The following is a 13,535-nucleotide window of genomic DNA, read 5'->3' as shown; positions in this document are numbered from 1 at the left end:
GGTCATATCAAAAATAAGTCAAGCCATTGGGGGGACTCACTACCTGCCCCCTAAAAAAAACACTCCCTAACCCTAACCCCCCGGTAAATGTCGATCTGTCCCTAATTTCCTGCAATTCTATCCATTTTGCTACGGGGTGTTGTACTGTGTATTTATATACTGGATTCTTAGCTCACTCTAATGTATCTACTACTGTACATATTATTCTTGGAGCGGCAGGGTAGCCTAGTGGTTAGAGTGAAGGTTGCAAGTTCAAACCCCCGAGCTGACAAGGTACAAATCTGTCGTTCTGCCCCTGAACAGGCAGTTTAACCCACTGTTCCTAGGCCGTCATTGAAAATAAGAATTTGTTCTTATTAACTGACAAGCCTAGATAAATAAAGGTTTAAAAAAAAAAAAAAAAACATCCTAGTATATCTCGTGTAAATGCATCATTATTAGTTGTTTTTATTGGTTATCCGTGTACCTAATTGACATTGTACTGCATTGTTAGGAGCTAGTAACGTAAGAATGTCGCTGCACCGGGTTTACCATCTGCCAAACTGTGTACACGTAACACGACCGATAAACTTTTTATTTGATTTAATGGTTGAACAACAACAAACGACTAACGCTACGGCCGGACACCCAGCCTGGCTGTGTAATAATGCATGTTCTTCAAATGGCATGAAAATACATTACCAGTGTAATACGGTAGCGCTGCTTTTTCCTCCTTGAATTGTTATTTTTCATGCACACACACTACACGTGAGAAGCGCTTTATGTAAGTGAAAGTCCAGTGTTTTGTAACGTCTCTGTGTTACATCTTCTTGCCAGCAGGTGGCATGTTGGAAATAGATTCCGGAAGTTTTGCACACCGGAAATAGTAGGGTGGAACTTCCGGTGGTTCAGTCTACGCTGATTGGTTGAGTTTGTCCGCGAGGCGCCTGAGCGGGGCGAGTTTGAAACTAGTGGAGAAGTTAACAAGGAGACTGAGTTGAGAATATCAAACGATGACAATTTACGTGAGTATTTGCAAATACTAGTAACCGATTTATTTAGCTAATATCGCAAAGGTAAATCCTTAGTTTCTGCTACTACCACCCTGTACATTAGAGACTGCCCTATGTACATAGTCATTCAACACTGGTCACTTTTATTTCACTAGGCAAGTTAAATAAAATAACACATTCTTATTTACAATGACGGCCTACCGGGGAACAGTGGGTTGACTGTATTGTTCAGGGGCAGAACGACATATTTTGACCTTGTCAGCTCTGGGATTTGATCCAGCAACCTTTCGAGTTATTAGTCCAACGCTCGAACCACTAGGCCACCTGCCGCCTCCAATGTTTACATACTCGCAACCAATCAAATTCGATTTGATGTGTTGTATTTCTGGTGACGGAGGGGTTGGAGACCTGGCAGGCCTCTCCTGTAGGACACCTGACTGACCGCGGCTCATCACATTGGAACTATATTGTCCAGGTGTAGTGCCGTGTGAAGCCCCCTGGGAGCGGAGGATGAGGTATTGCGGTGATCAGCTACACTGCTCCGGACGGACTCAAAGCCAACAGGAATGAGGCATTTAGCTACACTCGCATTAACATCTGCTAACCATGTGTATGTGACAAATAAAAATTTGATTTGATTTAATGAGGTATGTGTCTGTGAAACCTCGGTGTGACATGTATGTGTGAAAGCCCTCTCTTTGCTCCTGCGAGAGATAAAATATTTGACATCACAAAAGGAAGATATTGGTGTAACTGCTTTACGTGTGAATGTGAGAAAACATTTTATTTATTTTTTCTTCCACGTTTGTCAATGAAGCTAAACAAGTTGCTGGATCAAACGGAATAATAAATAAACAAATCTCTAACAAGCCCTTTGCTTTTGACAGACTCCTCCGAGAAGGTGTTCGGCATCAAGACGTCACAGATGGAATTGTTCCAGGATGTTGCCACGTCCCTCGTTGATGACCTCATTCACAACAAGAACGGTAAGAAGAAACAGGGAACATTTGTTTTTATATTCTATTGCCAAGTATTTCGACCGACTGGTAATCTGTGATTAGAGGCCAGATACTATTCTATTGCCAAGTATTTCCACCGACTGGTAATCTGTGATCAGAGGCCAGATATCAATCAAATTCAATCAAATGTATTTATATAGCCCTTCGTACATCAGCTGATATCTCAAAGTGCTGTACAGAAACCCAGCCTAAAACCCCAAACAGCAAGCAATGCAGGTGAAGAAGCACGGTGGCTAGGAAAAACTCCCTAGAAAGGCCAAAACCTAGGAAGAAACCTAGAGAGGAACCAGGCTATGTGGGGTGGCCAGTCCTCTTCTGGCTGTGCCGGGTGGAGATTATAACAAAACATGGTCAAGATGTTCAAATGTTCATAAATGACCAGCATGGTCGAATAATAATAAGGCAGAATAGTTGAAACTGGAGCAGCAGCACAGTCAGGTGGACTGGGGACAGCAAGGAGTCATCATGTCAGGTATTCCTGGGGCATGGTCCTAGGGCTCAGGTCCTCCGAGAGAGAGAAAGAAAGAGAGAATTAGAGAGAGCATATGTGGGATGGCCAGTCCTCTTCTGGCCAGTCCTCTTCAGCCAGGTGGACTGGGGACAGCAAGGAGTCATCATGTCAGGTAGTCCTGGGGCATGGTCCTAGGGCTCAGGTCCTCCGAGAGAGAGAAAGAGAGAAGGAGAGAATTAGAGAACGCACACTTAGATTCACACAGGACACCGAATAGGACAGGAGAAGTACTCCAGATATAACAAACTGACCCTAGCCCCCCGACACATAAACTACTGCAGCATAAATACTGGAGGCTGAGACAGGAGGGGTCAGGAGACACTGTGGCCCACTCCGAGGACACCCCCGGACAGGGCCAAACAGGAAGGATATAACCCCACCCACTTTGCCAAAGCACAGCCCCCACACCACTAGAGGGATATCTTCAACCACCAACTTACCATCCTGAGACAAGGCTGAGTATAGCCCACAAAGACCTCCGCCACGGCACAACTCAAGGGGGGGGGGGGGGGGGCGCCAACCCAGACAGGATGACCACATCAGTGACTCAACCCACTCAGGTGACGCACCTCCTCCAGGGACGGCATGAGAGAGCCCCAGTAAAGCCAGTGACTCAGCCCCTGTAATAGGGTTAGAGGCAGAGAATCCCAGTGGAAAGAGGGGAACCGGCCAGGCAGAGACAGCAAGGGTGGTTCGTTGCTCCAGAGCCTTTCCGTTCACCCTCCCACTCCTGGGCCAGACTACACTCAATCATATGACCCACTGAAGAGATGAGTCTTCAGTAGAGACTTAAAGGTTGAGACCGAGTTTGCGTCTCTGACATGGGTAGGCAGACCGTTCCATAAAAATGGAGCTCTATAGGAGAAAGCCCTGCCTCCAGCTGTTTGCTTAAAAATTCTAGGGACAATTAGGAGGCCTGCGTCTTGTGACCGTAGCGTACGTGTAGGTATGTACGGCAGGACCAAATCAGAGAGATAGATAGGAGCAAGCCCATGTAATGCTTTGTAGGTTAGCAGTAAAACCTTGAAATCAGCCCTTGCTTTGACAGGAAGCCAGTGTAGAGAGGCTAGCACTGGAGTAATATGATCTAATTTTTTGGTTCTAGTCAGGATTCTAGCAGCCGTATTTAGCACTAACTGAAGTTTATTTAGTGCTTTATCCGGGTAGCCGGAAAGTAGAGCATTGCAGTAGTCTAACCTGGAAGTGACAAAAGCATGGATTAATTTTTCTGCATCATTTTTGGACAGAAAGTTCCTGATTTTTGCAATGTTACGTAGATGGAAAAAAGCTGTCCTTGAAATGGTCTTGATATGTTCTTCAAAAGAGAGATCAGGGTCCAGAGTAACGCCGAGGTCCTTCACAGTTTTATTTGAGACGACTGTACAACCATTAAGATTAATTGTCAGATTCAACAGAAGATCTCTTTGTTTCTTGGGACCTAGAACAAGCATCTCTGTTTTGTCCGAGTTTAAAAGTAGAAAGTTTGCAGCCATCCACTTCCTTATGTCTGAAACACATTCTTCTAGCAAGGGCAATTTTGGGGCTTCACCATGTTTAATTGAAATGTACAGCTGTGTGTCATCTGCATAGCAGTGAAAGTTAACATTATGTTTTCGAATAACATCCCCAAGAGGTAAAATATATAGTGAAAACAATAGTGGTCCTAAAATGGAACCTTGAGGAACACCGAAATTTACAGTTGATTTGTCAGAGGACAGACCATTCACAGAGACAAACTGATATCTTTCCGACAGATAAGATCTAAACCAGGCCAGAACTTGTCCGTGTAGACCAATTTGGGTTTCCAATCTCTCCAAAAGAATGTGGTGATCGATGGTATCAAAAGCAGCACTAAGGTCTAGGAGCACGAGGACAGATGCAGAGCCTCGGTCCGATGCCATTAAAATGTAATTTACCACCTTCACAAGTGCCGTCTCAGTGCTATGATGGGGTCTAAAACCAGACTGAAGCATTTCGTATACATTGTTTGTCTTCAGGAAGGCAGTGAGTTGTTGCGCAACAGCCTTTTCTAAAATTTTTGAGAGGAATGGAAGATTCGATATAGGCCGATAGTTTTTTATATTTTCTGGGTCAAGGTTTGGCTTTTTCAAGAGAGGCTTTATTACTGCCACTTTTAGTGAGTTTGGTACACATCCGGTGGATAGAGAGCCGTTTATTATGTTCAACATAGTAGGGCCAAGCACAGGAAGCAGCTCTTTCAGTAGTTTAGTTGGAATAGGGTCCAGTATGCAGCTTGAAGGTTTAGAGGCCATGATTATTTTCATCATTGTGTCAAGAGATATAGTACTAAAACACTTGAGTGTCTCTCTTGATCCTAGGTCCTGGCAGAGTTGTGCAGACTCAGGACAACTGAGCTTTGAAGGAATACGCAGATTTAAGGAAGAGTCCGTAATTTGCTTTCTAATAATCATAATCTTTTCCTCAAAGAAGTTCATGAATTTATCACTGCTAAAGTGAAAGTCATCCTCTCTTGGGGAATGCTGCTTTTTAGTTAGCTTTGCGACAGTATCAAAAAGGAATTTCGGATTGTTCTTATTTTCCTCAATTAAGTTAGAAAAATAGGATGATCGAGCAGCAGTAAGGGCTCTTCGGTACTGCACAGTACTGTCTTTCCAAGCTAGTCGGAAGACTTCCAGTTTGGTGTGGCGCCATTTCCGTTCCAATTTTCTGGAAGCTTGCTTCAGAGCTCGGGTATTTTCTGTGTACCAGGGAGCTAGTTTCTTATGAGAAATGTTTTTAGTTTTTAGGGGTGCAACTGCATCTAGGGTATTGCGCAAGGTTAAGTTGAGTTCCTCAGTTAGGTGGTTAACTGATTTTTGTCCTCTGGCTGATAATATTCTATTGCCAAGTATTTCGACCGACTGGTAATCTGTGATTAGAGGCTAGATACTATGCTATTGCCAAGTATTTCCACCGACTGGTAATCTGTGATCAGAGGCTAGATACTATGCTATTGCCAAGTATTTCCACCGACTGGTAATCTGTGATCAGAGGCTAGATACTATGCTATTGCCAAGTATTTCCACCGACTGGTAATCTGTGATCAGAGGCCAGATACTATTCTATTGCCAGGTATAACAACGACTGGTAATCTGTGATCAGAGGCCAGATACTATTCTATTGCCAAGTATTTCCACCGACTGGTAATCTGTGATCAGAGGCTAGATACTATGCTATTGCCAAGTATTTCCACCGACTGGTAATCTGTGATCGGAGGCTAGATACTATTCTATTATCAAGTATAACAACGACTGGTAATCTGTGATCAGAGGCTAGATACTATGCTATTGCCAAGTATAACAACGACTGGTAATCTGTGATCGGAGGCTAGATACTATGCTATTGCCAAGTATTTCCACCGACTGGTAATCTGTGATCAGAGGCCAGATACTATTCTATTGCCAAGTATTTCGACCGACTGGTAATCTGTGATCGGAGGCTAGATACTATTCTATTATCAAGTATAACAACGACTGGTAATCTGTGATCAGAGGCCAGATAGTCTAATAGACTAGCTGTGTTCGACTGAATATCCTCTCTTGAAAGAAAGATGGGATACTACTCTGTGCTGAATGCTCTCACCGTTTCATAGACACAAAGGTCAGCGTCTGAACGTTGCTGCACTCAGTAAAAACCGTGGGAACAACAGTCTGCTGGTGTCTATCTGTATGCTGTGTACAACCGATTGGCAGACAGATTGCAAATTGAGAAATCATGTGACTAAACGGAATAAAAAAGAAGGAACTACACTATGAAACTAAGTTAAATGATATAAAGAATGATAGTTTTAAAAAAAGAAGAAGCTTTTGAGCACCTTTAAATGAACTTCTGGGCTAAAAACGGCACACTCAGCTCCATTGGTCATCGAATCAGATGGCTCATTCATTACAAAATCCACCGATATTACCAACTGCTTTAATGATATTTTTTTATTGACAAGATGAGCACACGTTGGCATAGCAACCAGCAACAAACGCTGACACCACATCCAAGTATAACTGATCAAATTATGAAAAAAGGCAAGGATTGTCATTTTGAATTCCGTTAAAGTGAGTGTGGAAGGGGTTGAGATAATTATTGTCAACAACGACAAGCCGCCAGGGCCTGACAACTGGGATGGAGAATTACTGAGGATAATAGTGGACGATATTGCCAGTCCTATTTGTCATATCTTCAGTTTCATCCTACTAGAGAGTGTGTTCCCTTAGTCAGGCCTGGAGGGAAGCTAAAGTCATTCCGCTACCTAAGAATAGTAAAGCCCTCTTTACTGGCTCAAATAGCCGACCACGAGTAGTAATGGGATCCATAATAAATACAAATATGCCGTAACTTGACCTGTTGTACACTGCATCTAGTGTGTTACCGAACATCACTGCCTGCATTACTTCTAAACTGGGTCGTATTCATTAGAAATCAAGTGGGCCAAAATGGAGGAGGGACTAACCTGAATTTGTCCAATAAGAAAATATTATTTCGTTTTTTTTTGTTTTTTTTTGCAAAACGTTTTGTGGTGTTACACACTAAATAATACACAGATCTTGCTATCTTCTTTTCCCTCTTCTGCAGACGGCAGGGTAGTCTAGTGGTTAGAGTATAGAGGTGGCAGGTAGCCTAGTGGTTAGAGTGTAGAGGTGGCAGGTAGTCTAGTGGTTAGAGTGTAGAGGTGGCAGGTAGTCTAGTGGTTAGAGTGTAGAGGAGGCAGGTAGCCTAGTGGTTAGAGTGTAGAGGTGGCAGGTAGCCTAGTGGTTAGAGTGTAGAGGTGGCAGGGTAGTCTAGTGGTTAGAGTGTAGAGGTTGCAGGTTGTCTAGTAGTTAGAGTGTAGAGGTGGCAGGTAGTCTAGTGGTTAGAGTGTAGAGGTGGCAGGTAGTCTAGTGGTTAGAGTGTAGAGGTGGCAGGTAGTCTAGTGGTTAGAGGAGGCAGGTAGCCTAGTGGTTAGAGTGTAGAGGTGGCAGGTAGTCTAGTGGTTAGAGTGTAGAGGTGGCAGGTAGTCTAGTGGTTAGAGGAGGCAGGTAGCCTAGTGGTTAGAGTGTAGAGGTGGCAGGTAGTCTAGTGGTTAGAGTGTAGAGGTGGCAGGTAGCCTAGTGGTTAGAGGAGGCAGGTAGCCTAGTGGTTAGAGTGTAGAGGTGGCAGGTAGCCTAGTGGTTAGAGTGTAGAGGTGGCAGGTAGCCTAGTGGTTAGAGTGTAGAGGTGGCAGGTAGTCTAGTGGTTAGAGTGTAGAGGTGGCAGGTAGTCTAGTGGTTAGAGTGTAGAGGAGGCAGGTAGTCTAGTGGTTAGAGTGTAGAGGAGGCAGGTAGTCTAGTGGTTAGAGTGTAGAGGAGGCAGGTAGTCTAGTGGTTAGAGTGTAGAGGAGGCAGGTAGTCTAGTGGTTAGAGTGTAGAGGTGGCAGGTAGCCTAGTGGTTAGAGTGTAGAGGAGGCAGGTAGCCTAGTGGTTAGAGTGTAGAGGTGGCAGGTAGCCTAGTGGTTAGAGTGTAGAGGTGGCAGGTAGTCTAGTGGTTCGAGTGTAGAGGAGGCAGGTAGTCTAGTGGTTAGAGTGTAGAGGTGGCAGGTAGCCTAGTGGTTAGAGTGTAGAGGTGGCAGGTAACCTAGTGGTTAGAGTGTAGAGGTGGCAGGTAACCTAGTGGTTAGAGTGTAGAGGTGGCAGGTAAACTAGTGGTTAGAGTGTAGAGGTGGCAGGTAACCTAGTGGTTAGAGTGTAGAGGTGGCAGGTAACCTAGTGGTTAGAGTGTAGAGGTGGCAGGTAGTCTAGTGGTTAGAGTGTAGAGGTGGCAGGTAGCCTAGTGGTTAGAGTGTAGAGGTGGCAGGTAGTCTAGTGGTTAGAGTGTAGAGGTGGCAGGTAGTCTAGTGGTTAGAGTGTAGAGGAGGCAGGTAGTCTAGTGGTTAGAGTGTAGAGGTGGCAGGTAGCCTAGTGGTTAGAGTGTAGAGGTGGCAGGTAGCCTAGTGGTTAGAGTGTAGAGGTGGCAGGTTGTCTAGTGGTTAGAGTGTAGAGGTGGCAGGTAGTCTAGTGGTTAGAGTGTAGAGGTGGCAGGTAGTCTAGTGGTTAGAGTGTAGAGGTGGCAGGTAGCCTAGTGGTTAGAGTGTAGAGGTGGCAGGTAGTCTAGTGGTTAGAGTGTAGAGGTGGCAGGTAGTCTAGTGGTTAGAGTGTAGAGGAGGCAGGTAGTCTAGTGGTTAGAGTGTAGAGGTGGCAGGTAGCCTAGTGGTTAGAGTGTAGAGGTGGCAGGTAGCCTAGTGGTTAGAGTGTAGAGGTGGCAGGTAACCTAGTGGTTAGAGTGTAGAGGTGGCAGGTAGTCTAGTGGTTAGAGTATAGAGGTGGCAGGTAGCCTAGTGGTTAGAGTGTAGAGATGGCAGGTAGTCTAGTGGTTAGAGTGTAGAGGCGGCAGGTAGCCTAGTGGTTAGAGTGTAGAGGAGGCAGGTAGTCTAGTGGTTAGAGTGTAGAGGTGGCAGGTAGCCTAGTGGTTAGAGTGTAGAGGTGGCAGGTAGTCTAGTGGTTAGAGTGTAGAGGTGGCAGGTAGTCTAGTGGTTAGAGTGTAGAGGTGGCAGGTAGTCTAGTGGTTAGAGTGTAGAGGTGGCAGGTAGCCTAGTGGTTAGAGTGTAGAGGTGGCAGGTAGTCTAGTGGTTAGAGTGTAAAGGTGGCAGGTAGTCTAGTGGTTAGAGTGTAGAGGAGGCAGGTAGTCTAGTGGTTAGAGTGTAGAGGTGGCAGGTAGCCTAGTGGTTAGAGTGTAGAGGTGGCAGGTAGCCTAGTGGTTAGAGTGTAGAGGAGGCAGGTACTCTAGTGGTTAGAGTGTAGAGGAGGCAGGTAGCCTAGTGGTTAGAGTGTAGAGGTGGCAGGTAGCCTAGTGGTTAGAGTGTAGAGGTGGCAGGTAGCCTAGTGGTTAGAGTGTAGAGGTGGCAGGTAGCCTAGTGGTTAGAGTATAGAGGTGGCAGGTAGTCTAGTGGTTAGAGTATAGAGGTGGCAGGTAGCCTAGTGGTTAGAGTGTAGAGATGGCAGGTAGTCTAGTGGTAGTCTAGTGGTTAGAGTGTAGAGGTGGCAGGTAGCCTAGTGGTTAGAGTGTAGAGGAGGCAGGTAGCCTAGTGGTTAGAGTGAAGGTTGCAAGTTTAAACCCCCGAGCTGATAAGGTACAAATCTGTCGTTCTGCCCCTGAACAGGCAGTTAACCCACTGTTCCTAGGCCGTTATTGAAAATAAGAATTTGTTCTTATTAACTGACTGGTTAAATAAAGGTACAATTTGAAATATGTATATTTTTTAAACCTATGGGGCAACGGTCAGTGGGAAGACCTTCACTATGACTGGATCTCCAGGACAGGGGGGTTCCTTAGACACGATCTTCAACAGCATCCCCCCCTCCTCTTACTAGGCCAAACGATTCGATTAGAGAAATAAACAACATTTTGTTTGTCATTCATCTCGCCCGTGATTGTGTTGTTAATCGCTCTCTGAAGATCTATACTTTCGTTCTTCATAAACTAGTTCCTGAGTCGAGCTGCGTCCGTTATTTCTATTCCGTTTGAGACGTCTGTGAATTCTGCCCGTCCTCGTTCCATGAGACACACTGTCACTATTTATCTACTTCCAGGTGTTCACGGCGGACGAGAAGAATGGTATGGAGGTCCACAATCGCTTAGATGCTCTGTCGGAGCGTCAGAACAGGAAGTACCAGCCAACGGGAGTGTCAGAACAGGAAGTACCAGCCAACGGGAGTGTCAGAACAGGAAGTACCAGCCAACGGGAGTGTCAGAACAGGAAGTACCAGCCAACGGGAGTGTCAGAACAGGAAGTACCAGCCAACGTCTGAGCTGCAACTCGTTTCTGTTTTCCGATGTGATTTATCATCCTAACTGACAACCGCAGACATCAAATGTCTGTATAGTTTCCTATTAGAGTAGTAGTTATCTCCTGGTAGTTATCTCCGGGTCCTATTGGCTACTGTATGGTATAGTTATCTCCTGGTAGTTATCTCCGGGTCCTATTGGCTACTGTATGGTATAGTTATCTCCTGGTAGTTATCTCCGGGTCCTATTGGCTACTGTATGGTATAGTTATCTCCTGGTAGTTATCTCCGGGTCCTATTGGCTACTGTATGGTATAGTTATCTCCTGGTAGTTATCTCCGGGTCCTATTGGCTACTGTATGGTATAGTTATCTCCTGGTAGTTATCTCCTGGTCCTACTGGCTACTGTATGGTATAGTTATCTCCTGGTAGTTATCTCCTGGTCCTATTGGCTAATGTATGGTATAGTTATCTCCTGGTAGTTATCTCCGGGTCCTATTGGCTACTGTATGGTATAGTTATCTCCTGGTAGTTATCTCCTGGTCCTACTGGCTACTGTATGGTATAGTTATCTCCTGGTAGTTATCTCCGGGTCCTATTGGCTACTGTATGGTATAGTTATCTCCTGGTCCTACTGGCTACTGTATGGTATAGTTATCTCCGGGTAGTTATCTCCGGGTCCTATTGGCTACTGTATGGTATAGTTATCTCCTGGTAGTTATCTCCGGGTCCTATTGGCTACTGTATGGTATAGTTATCTCCTGGTAGTTATCTCCGGGTCCTATTGGCTACTGTATGGTATAGTTATCTCCTGGTAGTTATCTCCTGGTCCTATTGGCTACTGTATGGTATAGTTATCTCCTGGTAGTTATCTCCTGGTCCTATTGGCTACTGTATGGTATAGTTTCCTATTAGAGTAGTAGTTATCTCCGGGTACTACTGGCTACTGTATGGTATAGTTATCTCCGGGTCCTACTGGCTACTGTATGGTATAGTTAGTTATCTCCTGGTCCTACTGGCTACTGTATGGTATAGTTATCTCCGGGTCCTACTGGCTACTGTATGGTATAGTTATCTCCGGGTCCTACTGGCTACTGTATGGTATAGTTATCTCCGGGTCCTACCGGCTACTGTATGGTATAGTTATCTCCTGGTCCTACTGGCTACTGTATGGTATAGTTATCTCCGGGTCCTACTGGCTACTGTATGGTATAGTTATCTCCGGGTCCTACTGGCTACTGTATGGTATAGTTATCTCCGGGTCCTACCGGCTACTGTATGGTATAGTTATCTCCGGGTACTACTGGCTACTGTATGGTATAGTTATCTCCGGGTCCTACTGGCTACTGTATGGTATAGTTATCTCCGGGTACTACTGGCTACTGTATGGTATAGTTATCTCCGGGTACTACTGGCTACTGTATGGTATAGTTATCTCCGGGTCCTACCGGCTACTGTATGGTATAGTTATCTCCGGGTACTACTGGCTACTGTATGGTATAGTTATCTCCTGGTCCTACTGGCTACTGTATGGTATAGTTATCTCCGGGTCCTACCGGCTACTGTATGGTATAGTTATCTCCTGGTCCTACTGGCTACTGTATGGTATAGTTATCTCCTGGTAGTTATCTCCGGGTCCTATTGGCTACTGTATGGTATAGTTTCCTATTAGAGTAGTAGTTATCTCCGGGTCCTATTGGCTACTGTATGGTATAGTTATCTCCGGGTACTACCGGCTACTGTATGGTATAGTTATCTCCGGGTACTACTGGCTACTGTATGGTATAGTTATCTCCGGGTACTACTGGCTACTGTATGGTATAGTTATCTCCGGGTCCTACCGGCTACTGTATGGTATAGTTATCTCCGGGTACTACTGGCTACTGTATGGTATAGTTATCTCCTGGTAGTTATCTCCGGGTCCTATTGGCTACTGTATGGTATAGTTATCTCCTGGTAGTTATCTCCGGGTCCTATTGGCTACTGTATGGTATAGTTATCTCCTGGTAGTTATCTCCGGGTCCTACCGGCTACTGTATGGTATAGTTATCTCCTGGTCCTACTGGCTACTGTATGGTATAGTTATCTCCTGGTAGTTATCTCCGGGTCCTATTGGCTACTGTATGGTATAGTTATCTCCTGGTCCTACTGGCTACTGTATGGTATAGTTATCTCCTGGTGCTACTGTATGGTATAGTTATATCCTGGTCCTACTGGCTACTGTATGGTATAGTTATCTCCTGGTAGTTATCTCCTGGTCCTACTGGCTACTGTATGGTATAGTTATATCCTGGTCCTACTGGCTACTGTATGGTATAGTTATCTCCTGGTCCTACTGGCTACTGTATGGTATAGTTATCTCCTGGTACTACTGGCTACTGTATGGTATAGTTATCTCCTGGTCCTACTGGCTACTGTATGGTATAGTTATCTCCTGGTCCTACTGGCTACTGTATGGTATAGTTATCTCCGGGTCCTACTGGCTACTGTATGGTATAGTTATCTCCGGGTACTACTGGCTACTGTATGGTATAGTTATCTCCTGGTCCTACTGGCTACTGTATGGTATAGTTATCTCCTGGTCCTACTGGCTACTGTATAGTATAGTTTCCTATTAGAGTAGTAGTTATATATATATAGTTCACTAAAGCTTATTTACAATATTGAATATTTAGTTGTGTGATCACATATGAAGCCAGAACGAGCTGAATATATGCATGATGATTCAGCCAAAGATGGACTGCGGTATTGTGTTTCATAACTAACGGTCCCACAATGCAACAATGTGGTTCCTTTTGTTTTCACTCGTACCTTTCGGATTTTCTCAGCGCTAGTTTTTTTCAGGACCGTTGCATTTCTCGTTACCTGACAGACAGTGGGACGTCACTGAAGAGTAGCGGTGTCCCATTGTATTCTCGTTACCTGACAGACAGTGGGACATCACTGAAGAGTAGCGGTGTCCCATTGTGTTCTCGTTACCTGACAGACAGTGGGACGTCACTGAAGAGTAGCGGTGTCCCATTGTGTTCTCGTTACCTGACAGACAGTGGGACGTCACTGAAGAGTAGCGGTGTCCCATTGTATTCTCGTTACCTGACAGACAGTGGGACGTCACTGAAGAGTAGCGGTGTCCCATTGTGTTCTCGTTACCTGACAGACAGTGGGACGTCACTGAAGAGTATCGGTGTCCCATTGTATTCTCGTTACCTGACAGACAGTGGGA

The 13,535-nt window shown here is 45.1% G+C and overlaps 1 protein-coding gene and 1 long non-coding RNA gene across 3 annotated transcripts in view; one reads left to right on the top strand and one right to left on the bottom strand.

Moving 5' to 3' along the window:
• ddb2 (damage-specific DNA binding protein 2) overlaps positions 1–832 on the bottom strand; it is a 37,993-nt gene extending 37,161 nt beyond the window's left edge. For both annotated transcript variants that reach the window (XM_036968860.1, XM_036968859.1), the window contains exon 1: positions 682–832. The gene's annotated coding sequence lies outside the window, so the exon portion shown is untranslated. The remainder of the gene's footprint in view (positions 1–681) is intronic.
• Positions 833–895: 63 nt separating this feature from the next.
• LOC118945786 lies at positions 896–13,271 on the top strand. Its single transcript, XR_005040892.1, has 3 exons — positions 896–1,004; positions 1,880–1,978; positions 10,118–13,271. It is a non-coding gene; the product is annotated as an uncharacterized LOC118945786 (long non-coding RNA).
• The last annotated feature ends 264 nt before the right edge of the window (positions 13,272–13,535 follow it).

The sequence above is a fragment of the Oncorhynchus mykiss genome, chromosome 30 (assembly GCF_013265735.2).
Source record: "Oncorhynchus mykiss isolate Arlee chromosome 30, USDA_OmykA_1.1, whole genome shotgun sequence".
NCBI classification, from domain to species: Eukaryota; Metazoa; Chordata; class Actinopteri; order Salmoniformes; family Salmonidae; genus Oncorhynchus; species Oncorhynchus mykiss.
This window is presented reverse-complemented; position numbering and strand designations above follow the sequence as displayed.